Source organism: Melozone crissalis, unplaced genomic scaffold, assembly GCF_028551555.1.
Source record: "Melozone crissalis strain CALT ecotype California unplaced genomic scaffold, PUWL_Pcris_2 ptg000042l_1, whole genome shotgun sequence".
In the NCBI taxonomy this organism is placed as follows: Eukaryota; Metazoa; Chordata; class Aves; order Passeriformes; family Passerellidae; genus Melozone; species Melozone crissalis.
Window position 1 is genome coordinate 39,904,487 of NW_026535820.1, and position 18,827 is coordinate 39,923,313.

Below are 18,827 nucleotides of genomic sequence, written 5' to 3' on the forward strand. Positions count from 1 at the left end.
CGCGAACGTCCCTATTCGCGTTGGGTGTGTTTTGCTTTATTTTTTTTCCTTCCCCTCTTTTTTTTTTTTTTTTACTTAATCGCTTTTTTTTTTTTTTTAAATTGTGCGGTTTTAATTTTTTTTTTTTCAGTTTTAATTTTTTCTTTTGTTACTGTTGGTTTTGAGGCGCGTGGCTCCGAGAGCTCGCTCTCCCCCGCCCGCGCCCCACTGCACCGCGCCGCCCGGAGGATCCCCCTCCCCGCCCGCGCTCCCGTCCCCGCCGCCGCCGCGCACGACCCTTCCTTCCCCCGACCCTCCGCGCCCGCCCCAAACTTGGCGGGTGCGCGGCGCCCGGCGGGGACTGTGCCGGCCGCCTGCCCGCCCTGCAGGTAAGGTGCTGGGGGGCGGCGCGGGGCGCGCAGGGGGCGGCGGCTGCTGCCCACGGGGAGCCGCAGCGGGGTGAGGCCGGGCCGGGGTGGGTGAGGGCTCGCCGGCTTCTCGGTAGCGGAGGCCGGTGGGAGGAGGAGGAGGAGAGCAAACTTCCTTTTCCTGGGGCCGCCGGCGAGCCCCCACCCCCCTCCCCACAGTGCCCGCGGGGAGCGCCCCCCGGCCGGCGCGGAGCCCCCGGGGTCGGACGGGGCTCGGCCGGCGGCCGCGGAGCTCGGGGGATCGGCCCTTTTCCCGACTCGGGGCTTCCTTGCCGCGTTTTGTTTGCTCGCCTCGCCCCGGCGGTGCCGGGAGCCGGGCTTTCCCGTCGCCCCGCGCTGGAGGAGAGCGCAGACCTGCCCCGCCAACTGCTGGCGGTGCTGCTGCCGCCAAACTGCCCGGTATTCCCCCCGCTGCCTTCGGGCTTTGCGGGAGGGCTGGCGGATGGGCAGTTGGCAGATATGCCACCCCGGGGTGCTGCCACCTTCCTGCCGGTGTGCGGCCGTGTGCCCGCCGGAGGGCGGCCCTGCCGAGCCCCGGCCGTGCCCGCAGCCCCTCGCTGGCCACGGAGACCCTTCCCGGGGGGCGGTGCGGAGCTTCCCCTGGCCCAGCTCCCCGCCGGGGAGAGGCGGGCGCGCATGGCTCTCATTGTATAACCCTGGTGCTGCAAGCCGGGCTGAAACTGTGGCATCTTTATAAGAACAGTTTGCAGTTAATTGGTTTGGCAGATAAACTCCTGCACAATCCTCTTGCCCGCTTCTGTTGCTCGAGTGCCAGCGCCCCCTCCCATCCCTTTCCCCTTTTCCCCCCTTTCCTTTGAAGCGTCGCATAACTCTGTATTGCCAGCAGGATGGAAAGTGCTGATTCAGCAGCCAGGAGCCCCACTCCATCTGAAGTGGTGGTCTGCCTGAAATGCTCCCATTTGTTGAAATGGGAACATGTGTTGCTGGTATGTCAAAGCAGCATTGATCAGGTTTTCTAAAACAGACCCAAAGAATGTACTTTGCTTTTCTCTTCACCAAGGCAGAATGAATTTGGGGTTGGGGCAGAGCAGGAAGGGGCAGGATGCAAGGGATGTGGGCATCTGCCACCTTCAGTTAGGCTTCGAAGGGGCAGCTGAAATTGTTTTGCCTCTTAAAGCTGCTTACATGTTTTAATGGAGATGTTGTGGGATGTGTAGGAAGGATGCATTAACACTCCAGCTCCATCTATTCCCGAGTTCTGAGGCTAGTAGTTGTACTTACAGTTCTAGAAAGGGTACAGAGAAGGGCAACAAGGCTAATCCTAGGATTAAAAGGAGTGAGTTATGAGGACGGGTTAAAAAAAACCACCACAAACACATGGAGACTAGAAAACCTGCTTGGAAAAGGGGAAATATGTGTGAAACTTTAAATGAGAGCTCTGGTTGTGCTTCATGATGCTTTTGGGGCTGAGGCAGGGTGCAGGAGCTAAGCAGGATACTCTTCCCATGCTGTTAGTCTTCTTCCAGGGCTTAACCTCTCAGAGAAGCATAAGAAGGAGAGCTGTTCCAGAGCTGTATTCCTCTGGCTACCTTTGTACAGGTATATGTTAATATCAGGGCTGCTTGGGTTTTCTTTCTCTAACACTGGACTCTTTAAAATTCAGCGCAGTGTAGAACAAACAGCAGAGCCTGAAGAGCACTGTTTGGTAGTTTTCCTGCAAACAGTAAACCAACAGAGCAGCTGACCCTGATGCTTGCCTCTGGTGCTCAATATACCTTGTTCTGGTCTGATTTATTTTCTTCACTTGGACGCTATTTGTTCTTAAAGTAGGTCTTGTTTGCCCTGGCTACATATTAAAGATCTTGTGGTACTTGCATGGTTTTCCTTGGTTTTGTTAATCAAACTATCCCTTCTCTTAGCACTGAGTTGGCTTTTATCCTCGCATACAGCCCCACCTGGATTTCAGAAGTGTGTCCCTGTGTTTTTTAATGTGTAGTCCAAAAGCTCTGCCTAAATGCAAGATGGATTTCTGCATCTCAGTTCTGCTGAAGAGTATTATGTGCACTCTGTGAATAAAACAAGTGTTTGCAGCCCTCTGTCTTGCGAGTGCTTAAATGACTCTAGCAAGAATCGTTGCGAAGGCTTTTTAGAAACCTTTAGTCATGTTCTCATCTGTGCTTGGGATGTAAATGGGCAAAAAGTGTCTGGATCTTTCTGGCAAAGGTATCCTTCCAAGGCAGGGAGTTCCCAGCTGGCAGAGGCGAGGCATAGCTGGGTCATGCTTCTGCCAGCAGCGCCAGAGTGTTGTGCTGGGAATTTGTTTTCTGACAGCCCCAAACGAGCAGATGTCCCTCTGGGCTATGAGGCACCATCAGCTTCCCTGGGCACAGGTAGCTGTGGCAGCAGGCAAACTGAGGGGCTCTGGGCTGGTGTCACTCTGGGTGGGACCCTACTGTTGCTCCCTTTTGCTGTGCCTCTCTGCACATGTGGAGGTTTTGGAGGTGATGGTGCTAAATGAGGCCAGATTTCTAGGTGTAACTTCTGCCTAGACCAGCTCAGCTCTGTCTTAGGAAGTGTGTCTATATGTTTGTGTGTGAAATGCACTCAGGTGCTTCTTCAGACCACTGAAATGTGGGGTGGGGAAATAGGTGGAGAGGTGCCTTTGGATGTCGAATGGTGTACATTTTTAGGATGCATTTCAGTATTTGCTCAATTAAAAATTTCACTGGTTGCAGCAAACATTGTGGTGAAGCCCCTTACTATTTTCTGCTGGCCTTTTTATTCTAAATCTCTGAGTGGGCTTTATTAATGGGGTCAGGGGAAAAGCTTCTCTTCACCTTGTGCTAATATTTCTATCCAAGCTAAGACTAAGGAAGCCTGCTTTTCTTTGGATTTATCTCAGCTATGAGAGTATTGTTGCCAGTTCACAGTGCAGTGTTTCTTAAGTGTGCCCACCTGGCCCAGTGTTTTCATAAACAAGGAAGATAACTCCTGAGACCTCTGCCTCTGTCAGGCTTGCATGCAGCTTGCCAACTGGCTTGGCTACAGTGTGGTTGCATAAGCCTCCTTCTGTAGGAAAGGAGGCTAAGAAGTTAGGATTGTTTTTCTTGGAAACTGGACCTGCTCCTGGCGATGTCCAAAATGTACCAGTTGCAACTCTTCACGTAGGGAAATCTAGGAATGGAGATCCTTTACCAAAAAAGTTGAAACTCCACAATCCTTTTTAGGAATTAAAAGGAATGAGGTTGCCAAGGAATCCCTTTATTAGCATTGAGCTTTATTTACAGGTTTGCTATCTTTACACTGCCTGCTGGTCAGGAGAGCGTGTTGCAATCTAAACTTGGATGTGGCAAAATAGTCTTGATTCCCATTACTTTTTCTCCCAGACCAATGGTTGTTTTGAAACATAATATTATGAAGTAAACAGATGCTACCTCACTGAGTTCTCTTTCTTTATACATGTTGAACTGTGCACTTCTGAGCTAGTCCTGTGCCAGGTCTTCCCCATTCTCATGCCATCTGTTGAACTGGATAGCAGTTCTCCCTTTAGCTCAATAGGGCTCCTCTGTCACATTGGGAATGTGGAGAGCACTATCCTAGAGAGCCAGATTCCACTATGGGAGCATCATTAAAGAAAACTGATCATCAGTGTGAGGCATCCTGTCTACACACAGTCTCTTAACATCTTCAGTGATGAAACAACTAGAATACCCTGACTTTAGACTATTTGGTTGGATATATTTGACATTTCCTTATCTTATATGCTTTATTCCCCTGGATACTATCTTGTCAGCAGGTATGTGCGTAGAGAGACAGACACTATGTTTTCATACAGGTCCATTCATCTGAAAATGGGGGTCATGGTTTCTAGCAGCTTTTGGACTTCAAATGTCCATAGGAGCACTGAATATCGGTGCCAAGGTATCCTAAAACTTTTTAATAAAGAGATCTTCACATTCACACTAATGTGCATCCATTGACTGAAAACTTCCTTCCCTCTTTGCCTTCCTAGGATTGTCCATAAGTCACAGATGGATCAGCTTGTACAGAGCATATGGACATGGCTTTTAGGACTGAGAGCATTGCAAGTTCACCCTCTGCTTTAGAGTAGTGCCCTTGTGACAGTTCTGTCTTTCCTGGTCTCTGTAGAGGAAAGACCAGGGAATTCTGCTAGTGGTGAGGAGTCACTCACAAAAATATGAGATTATGAGCACTGGGTGAGTCACTTTCCCTTAGAAGGTGGCAGCAGCTTTATGGATGCTGCTTGGGTTTTTACAGGCAAACAACCTGTAGTGGCACTGACCAGAGACTCAGGTGTGGATTGAACAAAAATATACTCAGGATGAATAAGGATGGTTTCTTCAAAGCCCAGCACTAATGCTCATTTACACGTCAAGTGAGCTTTTAATGAAACCTGCTAATTGCATCCCAATTAGTTAACCCATGGGAAATGCAGATTACCCCTCCTGAATGGTTACAGTAAAAGCTGTCATGAAGATCAGTTGTTTTAAAGTGGATGATCTTTTTAGCAGAATAGGACACCTTCTCCCATATCATGGATAATACAACATGTAACTGCTCCTGTAAATTAGTGGGAGGGACCTTCTTCCTGAATCCTTTCAGAAACCTTTGGTAAGTCATTACATCCCTGGGTCTCAAATGATAACTTTGGAGTGAGTAAAATGTTAGAGGAAAATGAGTAGTTCTCTGACATATGATATGAAGTGAAATTACAGGTTATATCAATCTTGTAGATTGCCAAGCTAGATCTGGAATAATCTAGGCACATGGCATGAAAGTCTACCTCATTGAAACTGAGAGAGGTGAAATGTGTCTCTTGGAATTCTGCAGCTTTCAAGACTGCTGTCTTTGAGGTTTTGCTGTTTCAGGTGCAATGGGATAAGACATATTTGCTAGAATGGTTTGAACTCTTCTTGGAGAAAGGATCAGCAGTGATAAATTCCCCATTTACCACATGATGATGGAACAGAGTCTGTTTATTCTTTCCTAAAGTGAGAACTGGGGGGAGGGTGAGGGGAGTTGAAAGTCTTGATTATATTATGATGTGTATTTCTGAAAAGAGCTTTGGGACAATGGTTGATAGTCATGGTCCTTGGATGCAGAGGCGATGAGCGCCCTAGACAAGTTTCCTGGGAACACCGTGGTCGTCTCTGCATTCTCTTCTTGTGGGCAGATGATGTAGAATATCTGAGAAAGAAACACAGTGCCCTGTTTCTTTTGTATCCTTTTGTTGGACTCCAGGGGAAGACTGCAGGAGCTTTTCCCATTATCTTACCCTCCTGCTGTTGAGCTGTCATCCTTAGGCCAACAGCAGCAAGTTGAGCAGCTATGTTGATCTTAATGCCCAACAATTGTGTTAATGGTTGCAGTATTAACCATTGGACAGTTTTGTTGCTCTAGCTGTAATATTCAATGTATTTCTCAGCAAGTCTGTTTCAGCGTTTTTGGAGACCAAATCCAAAGGCCATGGGGACGTTCCAAAAAAGACTGTTTTGCACAGACAGGGATGAATGGGGTAATTGTAAACACATGTTTGGTTAAACCACTAGCAAACCAACCTCTCATTCTTCCCAGCCTCCATCAATGCCAGCTTCTACTAGCTCATAACAGGACAAAAATAGGAAATTACTTTCCTGGCAGACAAACCATAGAGGAAATACCATACCATCCTGTTGGAATAAACCTATAGCCCAGTGGGAAGGAGCTCTCCTGCTGAGCAGCAGTGGGGATTTCTGCATTTGTTCACACAGTAAACATCAGAGCGTGGTCCATCCACTCCCTGCACGCTCTTGCTGCAGAATTTCTGTCAGCAGAGAAATCTGAGAAACTGAGTGTCTGCATCCAAGCTGAGCCTGTGGTTGCTGAAGGCAGCTAAGTAAGGGTGGATAATACTCCACAGGACCAGCATCATTCTTCCATTATGCATCCCTGGTGAGAAAATCAATAAGCAGGGAGAATCTGTCAGTCTCTAGAGTCTTTTCATGGTGGAGATTAGCACTTGATGAACACTTAGAGACTTCTTTCAGTGCTCAGCATCTAAATTCTCCCTTTTGATGACTTGATCTAGTGGCTGCAGCTCTGTCCAAACTCATGTAGTTGATTTGAAGCATAGACTAAGCTTTTAGAAGTTACTTTTATACTTTCCTTAATTTTATTTCTAGCTCTTCCTCAGGTATTAATTTAAATTTTGAAACTGTGAGGAAGGGAATCCATTAAATGTCACCCAGATCTCTTTCACTACTGATGTTGCTGTTAGTGAACTATATGTGGTTCTGTGATTCTATTTAACACTTAAGCATATTTTTGGTGAGGGAGTTGCAAATGGGCTTTGTATCTGTGCATGCTTCATGTATTTGTAGATGTCAAAACTAACTGGCAGCAAAGATTTGAATACTTTACTAGAGAAAAAACTACTAGAAAAATTTTCCCAGATACTGACTTTATTGGAGGATGGTAGGACAAGGTAGTTGTATATTAGAAAGAATTGGAGCAGAAGTTTTCAAGGCTGAAATAAAAATGGGGAGGTGATTTTTTTCGCTCCCTGCTTTCTTCTTTCCTTCTTTTCCGTGATGTTCGTGTCTGCCAAACTACTAGGTACGGATTCAGATAGGAGAACGTTCTCTCTCCTTAAATGGGAATTGAGAGAGGGGGTGAGAAGGACTGGGGGAAGGTAAAATCTGTAGGTTGGTCTTGCTTAGTGTACTGTTAAAGCTCTGAGCATCCTTGGAAAGGAACGAGGAGCTTTTATTATATCAAAGCACAAGTGTGGAATTAAACTTCAGGGAGTTGGAAAAGCTAAAAATTCAGAAGGCTTTGGCACAAGACAAAAATATCACAAGCTTTCTTAAAAGGCCTGCTTTCCCTTCTGGCTCAAATGTATTAAAGTCCATTTAGGAGAATGTTAAGGGAGAAATATGTATTGTGAGACCATCGATTATTTCTGAATTAATGTCTTGTGGGGGATCATTGTTCATTCTAATAGCTGCTCGTGCTGACATCACCCAAGATGTCAGGGGATTATGTCAGAACTCAGGCCTTGATGTTGCGCAGAACAATGGCTTAAGTGCTGGCAGATGCTTTCTTGGTGGGTCAGGTTGCTTTTGTTTATCCTGTCCATCTCTAACTGTGATGTTCCAGTTACTGTACATGGTCACAGCAAGAGATGTAGTAAACAATTTCCAAGAGAAGCTTTTCTGTGCAGTGTGATGGTGAGGACAAAGTACTTCTTGCCTCTGCATCTTATGCTAGAGGCAGATTTACCATCATCTAGATGCACAATACATGCATTTTTAATGGTTTATGAAAAAGCTCACCAGCTGTAACATTGTTTTCTTTTGTTTTGTTCTGTTTGTTGTATTATGTTTGTCATTCCAGGAATTCTGAACTGAAGTCAAAAAGTTGAGTCCAGAAGCGGGTGGGTTTGGTGGTGGAGGTTTTTTTTTCCCTGTTCTGTTGGTTGGTTGGTTTGTTTTTTCTTTTGCTTTTTCCCCCTCCCTGGCTGCTGGGCACCTAGCTTTAGTTTTTAAATTAATATAATGAAGGTCCTTGTGGTTTAACCTGTCAGGTAGCTAAGCACCACACAGTTGTTCACACATTTTACCCCCACATCAGTGGGATGAAGAAGAGAATTGGAAAGAAGGCAAAACTCCTGGGTTAAAATAAAGACAGTGTAGGAGAACTGAAAAGACGGTAAAATAGTAACAACTAAAGAAGGGTACAAACAAGTGATGGATGATTTGTGTAGTTGCTCACCACCTGCTAGTTGATGCCCACCCAGTCTCCCAGCAGCAGGCCACTGCTTCTCCCCAGATTTTTTGTTCAGCTTGATGCCATGAAGTATGGAATTTTCCTTTGGCCACTTGGGGTCAGCTGTCCTGGCTGTATCCCTGCCCAGCCTGTTGTTCACCCCAAGCCTCCTCGCAGGTGGGGTGAGAAACTGAAGAGCTGTCGACTTGGTGTGAGCACTACTCAGCAATAACTACAACACTGGTGTGTTATCGGTATTATTCTCATCCTAAATCTGAAACACAGCTCTGTACCAGCTTCTGGAAGGAAAATAGTTCTACCCTAGCTGAAACCAGGACAGCCCTGTGGAGGGGAAAGAAATCGAAATAGCCCTTTATGATGCTCTAGAAATGAGTAGACTGTAATGTCACAGTCCCTGTGTGATTTTCATGAACTGATTATTTTGATATACTTTGTTGGTAGGGTATTATAACATTACAGGTAGTCATCACATTTAGCAGTTGAAAAGTTTTTGAAGAGGCATTGTGTTTATTTTCCAAAAGGCTTCAAGAGACTTGAGCAGCAAGACTATGAGATGAGCTGTAGGAGTGGAGAGCAAATGCTGTTCGAGTTGCTGACATCTCTAACGTGTACTCAGACTCATTTCACATTTGGCATGCATTTTTTTGTTCTGGAGCTGATGCTAATAATAAAGGTCAGGAAAAATCTCTGTGGAGTTCCTTGCTAGCAAAGGTGGATTACACTCTTAACACATGGGAAGTCAGAGGAGCATTGCAAAGGCTGTAGCAGCTGATGCAGTTTAGGTGTGTGGTAACACTTTTAATGCCTGGTTGAATTGTTGGATAATTTTCTTCCCCAGTGTGCTTTGAAAAACAGCATTGATACAGCCTTCAGTAGGAGGATGGCATTGCAATATGCCTTGCTAGTCTCAGCCTTAGGTAATTTTGGTAAACGTGTAATTGATCTTCATTTACTTGGAAATAATTCCACTTCTCTTCCTAGGAGCAGAAGTTCTCACAGGTGTTTGGAAAATGGATGATTTTGAAAAATTCAGTGAAAGATTCCTGTGCTGTAACAGCCTGACTTTGTTTTGCTTGTATTCATCTCTGAGAACTTCTTGAGTCCTTCATGTCCAACAGTCCAGCTCTTCCTTAGCAAGATTTATTCCCCAGGGGTCTCTTTTAAAATTCACATGATCTAAGGTGACATATCTGTAGGTGGTGTGAAGTTGACTTTCAGATCAATTTCACAGTGCTTGGTACAGTTTCAGGAAGATAGCACATGTGAAGCTGTCAGAGAGGCAGGCCACTTTTATCTCTTTGAGTATTTAAATACTAATTTTTTGTGTGTGTGAAAGCTCTACAATTTGAAGAGGTGAAAAAAAACCTTTCCCTGGGAAGAGAGGCCCATTTTCATTTCTCAAAGGACGTGGGCTATGCTAAGAGCTGACGGCTACCAAAAGCTGACAATGTTTTGTTGGAGTGTTTGGGTTTCTTCCCATGGGCCAGCTTGGTGGCTCACTACATGTGTGCAAGGCTGACTCTCTAACTGGGTAGGAAAGCTATTCTGTGTACTTGTTTTTTCTGGGATTGGTTTTCTTCTGGGTTAAAGGATGGGATCAGTTCTTGGAAGCATGTGGTAGGGCAGCTGAGGTGAGGTGTTCTTCCAGGGAAAGGAAGAGAAATAAGAAGGAGAAGAATAGATCCCATTTATCCCAATAGATCTTTTCAGTGGCAGAAAACTGCTGGGCCAGCTTGGCAACCCGTCAACTTATTTTTTATTTTGTCAATTTCAACAAATCTTACAGAGCTACACAAACAACCAAGCTAAAGACTAAACCTGGCTTTGTAGAGGGTCTCCAGAGGCTGTCAGTATTTGCAAGGTTTACCTGTTGAAGGGAGTTTTCTGCAATATGTGAGGGTTAACCGTGTGTTTGATCTCTTTGCTGCCCTGGAATGTGGATCAAATAGATTTTGTGTTTATTCATGTCTTTTTATTTTTACTTCTTTTTCTAATAAAATGGACCTGTGGTGCTGGGTTGTTTTCTTAAAATGAATATGAAATGTGTCAGGGCTAGGTGGGGTTTTTATTGAGCAACTCAGCCGTAACAAAAATGTTACTCTTGCTCTTGTACATTTAAAGAAGATAAAAATAGTACCTTCACAGTTTCAGGAGATTATGTAAGGTATGTGTAGCTATATCTTATTATATGATCATCGTGAAACAGAGCAACTGAGGAAGTAACTGGTAATAAATCCGTCATTCTTCATATTATGAAAAATAGTAAGCATGATAGCTGTTCAAACACCAGAGATTTGGTTGACTTGCTCTGAAACGTAGTGGTAAAACATATTTGTTTCAGACCAGTTACCAGCTGAAATGTTTTTTTTTCCTGGAATGTCTCATCTGTTCCCAGTCTCAGAATCCCAGAACTGCCTGTGAGCTGGTTCAGCCGTTCTGCTCTGATCAGGGAGGGTTTCTGTAGCCAAAGTCAAAGGCATTTGAGGTGACTGCTCTGGTATCTGCTGGGGAATGGCCTTGATGGCAATGGGGGCAGATCCTGCCCTTGAACACCTGGGATTCTTGAGGAGGTGCCTTGGAGCTGCAGTTTCTCAGCCATGCCTAAAGCTAGTCTGCTTTAGCCTGGGAAAATCCCAACCAAACAACAACTCTGCAGACTGAAAACCAGAATGAGTTCTTCTGTAATTTCAGTTATTATTCTTGGCTGTGGTAAATGTGGAATGATTTTTGGAGCAAGGTGACATGTCATGGATTTTCTTCATTTTACCAAACAGAGTTTGGGAAGACTTGGAGTTCAGGTTCTTGGGTTCAGGATTGCACAGCAGTGATTGGGGTTTCTCTTCAGAAACATTTCTGAATAGTTTTTTCCATAATTTTAGCACAAAAATGGTTGAGTTTGGACCAGCTCAGTCCTGGCTGGATACCAGTTCCATTGAGTGTGGACTCTTGGATGGATGGAAGAAGAGATCTTTTCTCAGCCTTTGTTGCAGGGACTTGCCTCCATCTAGAAACAGTTTCTGTCTTTTGCAGGCTCCTTTGAGAGTGACAACATGTGTATTAAATGTTCTCCCCATACCCTGTGTTTTACTTTGAGCACTCTTCAGCTGCTGACTGAAGTTCAGGTTTTATAGCAGATATTACTTATGATGCTTCAGTTGCTTGGCATAGCTGTGTCAGGTTTTGGGGCTCTTGAGGTGAGGGAAGTAATGAATGAGCCGTAATTTCATGGGCACACTAGTGTGGTTGTGTACAAATAGCAAGTTTCTTCCTCTTTTTGGGATATCTGGCCAACTTGTATGCTTGCCTTCAGCCACGTCATATCTGTACTGACCTTGGCAGTGGTTCAGAGAAGATTCATCCAGCCAGAGAAGCATTCATAGGACAAGTACTTTTGAAAATTCATTGTTTTATTTATTTTTCTAAAGTGTGTGGGGACTGAAGCTTTCTTCCTGTGTGCAACTGTGGCTTGTCTAAAGTCAGTGTTTGACTACAGACCAAGTGGTGTGGTCAGAGTGAATTTTTTGCCTAAGCCTATGTTGGAGCCATAAATTGTTGCATTGTGTGGGTAATGATGCTTTCATGCAGTACTAGGTCTTAGTCACCTCTTGTTGCCAATATCCTCTAATTCTGCAGTTGTGACTCTGCAAAACCAAGCAAGGAAATGTGTGAGGAGCTCCAGAACTCTTGAAGTCCTGACTTAGTGTCTTGAAAACCTGGAGGTTTCCAAAGTGGAATATATATGTACTCTGGATCTATTACTATATTATGTAACCCTTTTATGGTGTCTGAGGGAGGTGTATCTCCTCTGCAGTTCAGTGCATGCTGCTTCCAGCACTTCTTTGGAATCCCTGGGACCCTAGGATGAAGCCTTTCAGCAATGGGGTGTGTGCAGGGCTGGTTTGTGTTGAGGTTCTGAATGGGGCTTGGGTAGTGTGGGAGCTTTTTAGGGCTGTGGCTGTGTGGCTGAGAGGCTTGGAGGGGGGAGCTTCAGGTTAAGTCTTCCTCAAGTCTTCTGGGATCCTTTTAAAAGTGGTGCTGTAATGGGGTGACTCAGGGTACCTGACACCTTAGCCATGTCAAATGAGGTCCCTAGAAAATCAAGGGACTGAAAGGATTTATTAAAAAGTGATTTTCACCTGAGATGCTGTCTCTGAAATCCATTAGCAGTTTAAAATTAACCAAATATTCTAGGTAGCTTAAATGAACTTTAATGAATTTCTGCCACTTTTATAAGAAGACTATTTACAACCTTTATAATTTCTGCCACTTCTTTATAAGAAGACTCTATTTACAACCTTGTGGCTTTAAGTGCAGCCTGGATTACAAGTGTTTTATTTTATCAATGGAGATGATTTTGTAGCATGGCAGTAATCTTCCTAAAGGTTTGCCTTGTCAATGAATAACTAACAGGATTTGTATAAAGCAAAGCAGAGCAATCTAAAGTAGCTGTATCCTAAAACTGACCTAACCTATAAAGCTTTGAATTTTCATATCCTCCTCCACTGGTATACACCACAAAGTGTCCTGTTCTTTTGCATCCTGTAAGAAAGAATTGAGCCATCCCATTATTAGGGAGGAAAAACTGAATACAGGCAAAAGATCTAAAATTTATTTAAGAATATAAATGAAGGCCAACTAAAAATGGTTGGATGTTTGTTAATTGTGATACATACTGAAAAAGAAATATCAGAAGCTATTTCAGTCTGCTTTTGAGCATTTGATTAGCAGTTTCTAAGTGACCTCTCTGCTTATATGTGTGTTTTGTAGCATTGGGGAGGGAGAGGGGAAGCTCCTTTAAAGGGGCCATGCTGAGAACCTAGAAGAGAAGGCACAAAGAAGGGCAATATTGATACAGCTCAACTTTTTCATCCCCTTGATCTTTTGGAGTTCTTTTCCCTCCTCGTAGTGCACCCATTTCTCAGCAGTGTGAGATGAGAAGGAACCAAATTGACTTCCATTGCCACCTGTGGCTTTCTAGTGTGATGGAGAGAAAAGGCAAAGTAGGCTGCACCCCCACCCTTCTCTGGTGAAAATGATGTGATGGGTGGGGGAATGTCCTAACTCACAGCATGGCTTAATCATGGCTCTGAAAATCATTACTGATACGATTATCTCTTTGGAGTAATGCTAACACTTTTCTTGGAGCTGCCATGAGGCATCTGTATGAGAAGAGCCTGCAGTTTTTGGTGGATGTTTTGCCTGTGTGATGGTTTCATCACTTTGTGTTTGCTCCCACATCCCAGCTCATGGCAGTTAAATTCTCTCAGAGATGATGGTTTCTCCAAAGATGGAGGAAGTGTTATGAAAAAAATGGGGAGAGAAGGAGTATTTATACCACAGTGCATAGTAAACATCCTGCTTGTGATACAGGTAGCTAAGCTGTGTCTGAAACTTGGCCTGGCTTTGGTCCTGATCTAAAGCCCAGGTGTTGCTTTGGAGTGGATGTTTATGTGCCATGTCCTGTGGCCATTTGGACAGTCAGGGATTCCAGGGATAACCACATGGTGAGGCACTGAGCAAAATTGCTTCTGCTGAATGCAAGCAGTGGCGCAGTTAACTCCATGAAATGGCAATGTGTGCTTACCTTTCTTAACTTCAAGTGTCTACACCTATGGATTTTATTTTTAAAAACCATTTTAGTTTTCCTTCTTCTATTTTCCAGCCCTGTTAGTATTTAGGAGTGATGAGTGCTGTGCCTTTGGGGATTGTCAGCCTCATTGTCCAAGATCTCAGTATCTGCAGCTGTAAATCTGCAAAGTGGAGAGCAGAGAGTCATTCCTGATAGAGAGGGATGGGCACTGCCACTAATCCTGTAAATCCACTGTGGGTCCCTCCCATGCACAGAAACCTGATCTTAACTCCTGCATCTTAACATCTACATCTCCTTCCTTTGCTGTGATATTTACATATAATTCCTACTTCTTTAAACAAGAGGGAGTTGGATCTAGTCAGATTTGAGGAAAGCTGCATGAGCTAGCCTTATGAATATTTATCTTTGCATCAGCATCTTACTCAGGGATACTCAAGAAAAGATGACAAATGACTGTCTTTTTGACATGCACAATATAAAGCAAATGCAATTTCAAAGCTTCCCTTAAGCCTCTGTGGCATGCTTAAATATCTTCCAGTTGCACAGTTAAAGGCTGAAATAATTCTTGTACCCTGGATTTGTGAGATTTGTGAAATGCCTATCCCCAGCTACTTCCATTGATGCAAATAGTGGAGGTCAAACTGGTGTGTGGGGAGAGGGGCTGAAGAGAGAAAATTGTCTGAATATGATAGTGATTGCAGTTATGTCTAATCAGAGTTCATTTCCTGTAGATATTCCCAGAGGTTTTGCATAGTGAGAACAAATGCAAATGCAGTTTGGAACACATTGGTGCTCACAGTCCATGAGCTAAAAAAAATTGAAGAGATTGAGGTTTTGTTGGTTACCCCTGCCCCCCTCCCCCTGCCCAGCTTCCAGAGATGCTTGCTACTGAATAAGTGCAGTGCCAAGCTTCAGAATGATAGGATTGTATCAGTTGTGCTGGTGTCTTCCACCCTCTTCTGCAAGAAGAAATTTCTCTATTCCTTGTGTCCTTTGAACACCTGATGGGCAGTGGAACCATGAAATTTTGATCTACAGCTTGTAGATTGAGGCTGAGCATTAAAAAATGCACGTGACATTACAGTAAAAGTGATAGTTTCTGCTATTTGTCCTCCAGAATGAGACTGAAGAGCAAAATTCATAGGGCTGAGGGTATGGCCCATGTGTCTCTGTTGTCAGGTTCTGGTTTGTTTGTGGTGGTAGGATGTAGCTGGATCCGTGTATCAAGAGAGCCAAGTGTCAGTGTTAAGCTTCTTGAAAAGGTATTTTGACACCTGAGATTTTTAGTTGGTTGGGGATTTTCTTGTTTTTTAGGACTGAGTCCTTTCAGCCTTGAATGTTAGAATTGATATGCACCTTGTTGGTATTCTCATTTTGCTTTGAGAGAAGAGAGTTGACAATGCATCTGTTAAGCTTATTTTTCTTCTAGCACAGTGCTAGCTCTGGAGAGGAGACTTGATGCAGGTAAACAAGTCAGTGCAAAGCTGGAGTGCAGCTCTGTTTCTGATGGCAGCTTGGTGGCAGTGGTTGGGGGAAGCTGCTTATTCCTCACAGTTTTGGGTATTGACTCACTGGTTTTTTTCCCCTTGAGCAATTTTAACTTGGTGTTTCTCTTTTGTCTTTTCCCTATGCCCTCACTCCACCCAGTACAGTAATGTTTTCCTAAATCTTTGCTTTTTAAACTGTTCTGTTTCTTCTGAAAGTTGTGGGCATGGAGAAGATATTATTCCCTCTTTCTTTGCAGCAGGCTTTCATAGATTTGAAAGATTTCATCATGACCCTTATTTTGCTTCTTTTGGCTGAGCTCCAGTTAATTCTGTTTTTTCTTTTTTCCTCCCAGATGTCATGTTTTTCTAATTCTGTGATGTTCCTATTGCTTTTGCTTGGATTCTTTCCAGTTGATCTTTTCTGAAATTTGCTGAAGATTGGGTACAGCTTCATGCTGGAAGCTTTATCAGCCACAAGTAGAGCAGAACTGTTGCTACATGATTCTCACATATGTTCCTCCATACATTCCTCTATGGCATTTGCCTCTTTCTCAACAAAGAATTTTCCAGTTTCTAAAACTTGCTTTGAATTAAGTCTTCCAGCAAGCTGACAGCTTTAAGTTAGCAGCTTCCCCAAGTTTAATAAGTATCATTTTTTCCTTCATTATCTTGATCATTAGTGTTAGAATAGTGTGGGACCAGGGCAGATCTCTGCAGAGGTTATTCAGGATGTCAGGCTATTATGTGAGTATTTCAATTTTTTTTGACGTTCCAAGCAAATATAAGTCGGTGCAGTTGCTCAGTCACTTTCAAATCTGCCATAAGATGACTGTTTGCATAGATAACAGTGAGACAAAGCTTTCTTATCTTTTTGTGAGAATGCAATTTGAATCTTTTGATGTGGTTTTGCTAATGTCAGGATTCAGTGTCTATTGCTTCTGTGTTCCTAAAATACATTTTTCTGACATAGTAGGATGTTGAGTTGGTTTGACTTAGCTTATACATGAACAGCCAGTTTTTGTTGAGTTCAATCTTACATTTTCTTCTTGGTGCTAGCAGATGGGTTTAATGGCAAATGTGCAAATTAATCAACAAGTATAATTCTTAATGTTTTTCTTTACACTCTTACTCCCTCCCAGTTCTGTAGGAAATCACTATTTGCCATTCTCCAGCCTCTGCTACCTTGTCAATCTGCTATGGACTTTCAAGAATAACTGCTAATGATTTGAATGATTAAAAAAAAAAAAGTTGGTCATTTTTTTTTAATCTCCTTTCTCCTATCATCACTAGCAGTAGTTTGGGTTTACTTGTTTGGGTTTTTTTGGTTGGTTTGTTTGTTTGTGGGGTTTTTTGTGTGTGTGTGTGGTTTTGGGTGTTTTTTTTTTGTTGTTTGTTGGTTTTGGTTTGGTTTTGTTACCTTGTAGCTTTTTTGAGAAAGTGGTGAGTTGACTGACCTTTCCTTTAATCATTTTTATTGCTGTGGAATTACAGAATCAGTTTTTTAGGTGTCTTGTTTCACTTTCACTTATTTTGCTATTGCAATAATTGTATGCAGGCTATTGCTCTTTTAGAGGAGTGCAACCTTTGCTTGACCTCTTTACCTAGCAAGACAGACAGACAAATTGTTGCTTGCTTTTTGTCATGTATGGGCAACAGCAACGCTTAAATATCTTGGGTCTGAGGATTAACTAAAAACTGAAGATGAGAGAGAATGAACACTCAGTGGCAGAAGGCTCTCTTCAGACACAGAGCAAGTTCTTTCATCCAGAATCAATATACTGAAATGGTTAAAGGGCAAATGCCAGAAGGCTGAATTTTTGCCTCAGCTCCTTTTTCAGTCTTGAGTTTGAGAACATTTAGTTGATGCCCCTGATCAGCTCAGCTGTAACTCAGAAGCCATGAAAGATTTTACATATGTTGCTTCTGCTACTGTCTGAGGTTAGAATAATTGAAAATGGAAAGTACTGATATATACTGATGAACCCAGAATGCCTAGATAATGATATGATAAACTAAAGGCTTAGTCTTGTGTCACCACCAGATCTAGAAGTGTGTTGGATAAGGGGATGTTGACAGAGTGGAGAGAGTGAACAATGCTGATGCTGTTCACAAAATAAAACCCTTCTGAAAAGGAATGTACAGTTTCAAGAACAGATGGTCTAGTGGTAATAGAGACTAACAAATTTTTGTTGGCTGGCAGCCGTCTTTCAGGTTAGGATTTTGTCTTTAAAGCTCTTTCATAGAGTTGACTTCCTTGCTGCAAAGTACTTGGTGAAAGGACAGAGTAAATTCCTCCTGGGACCTTGTTCTTCCTGATTTAACAAAAACGAGATTACAGTGGAAGCACAAGGTGAGGGACGGTCAGCTCACAGTGATAGGTAAGGCTTTGTTGGAGCAGCCTATGGATGTATTGCATTTTATTCTGCTCCCTGCACTCCAGAATTAGCATGCTGCAGGACGATTGTCACCCCTGTGATGGAAGGTGGGAAGGCTGACTTGGAAATAGCACAAGTCTTGCTTTGATCATCTCATTTCTTCTGCAGAAGAAGCATATTGTTTGTGAGACAGAGCTTACATAATCCTCCTTCTGTGGTGTGTGTAAACATATTTAACACAGGCCTTTTGTTTCTTGACTAGTTTAAATTTAATTCATAGTTTATGTGCAGTGTGGAAGGGGACAGAAGAGGGGTGAGTTAGAGTGCATTTTAGATTTATCCTCTCCTTCAGTGCCCCAGAACTTGTGTGGATGCAAACCAAGCAAAATGGAGATAAAATAATCCCATTCTTATCTTCTATCTGTGCCCTAAAGACAAAGTGACTGTCTCTAACTAATCACTGGTATTGCAGCCCTCAGTCTTTCCTTGCCGGGTTGGTTCTCTTGTTGCACAGTAGCTGGGAGAGAGGCTTTAAATGCAGAATTAGCATATAAGCCTGTGCCATTTTTGGCTGGCTGTTAATGTTTAAAGTCTTTAAAGTTGCCCACCAAAGACAAGGCAGAAGAACAAACGTTGGCCTGGGTATGTGGCATGTGTGTTCTTGTTTAACGTCGGAATTTCTGGTATGGCCAGGGATGCATGCCAGCTTTGGCAGCACAGGGCACAGTTCAGATACTTAAGTACTGTACTAAAAATAACACGACTATTTTAGACTGGGACCCAATTAGGGAGAGAATGACTTGTTGCTCTGCAATAAGTAATCTGAAGTAGCAGGCAGGCTGCAGTGAGCACGTAAACTCGGCTGTTTTGCTTGCAGAGCTGCCAGTTTTGACACTGCTTCCTCTCTGTTTTTGTTAGATGCTTTTCCAGAGGTTAAATAAAAAAAACAAATGAAAAAAAAAAACCACCCCAAAATGCTTCTCTTCTGAAGGCAGGCTTTATGTGCTTTAGTTCACATTTTGATATTGCAGTGTTTAATAGCATTACAGCTCCTAATCCTCCAGTGCTGGCTTGGGAAATTCCTAGAAGGCAGGGAGCGGGAGGTGAGGAGCGATGCTCTCCCTGACACACTGAGTGAGCTTCACTCTGCCACTCAGAAGGGCAGCAACGGTGAATTTGGGCAGTCAAGGAGCAGAGGGGCTGTTTGAAAACAATTGCT

At 43.5% G+C, this 18,827-nt stretch overlaps 1 protein-coding gene across 1 annotated transcript in view; it reads left to right on the forward strand.

The window, feature by feature from the left end:
- Nucleotides 1-323: 323 nt before the first annotated feature.
- The window catches only part of GRB10 (growth factor receptor bound protein 10), a 145,927-nt gene continuing 127,423 nt past the window's right edge, over nucleotides 324-18,827 (forward strand). Inside the window, exon 1 of the mRNA XM_054285067.1 lies at nucleotides 324-368. The gene's annotated coding sequence lies outside the window, so the exon portion shown is untranslated. The remainder of the gene's footprint in view (nucleotides 369-18,827) is intronic.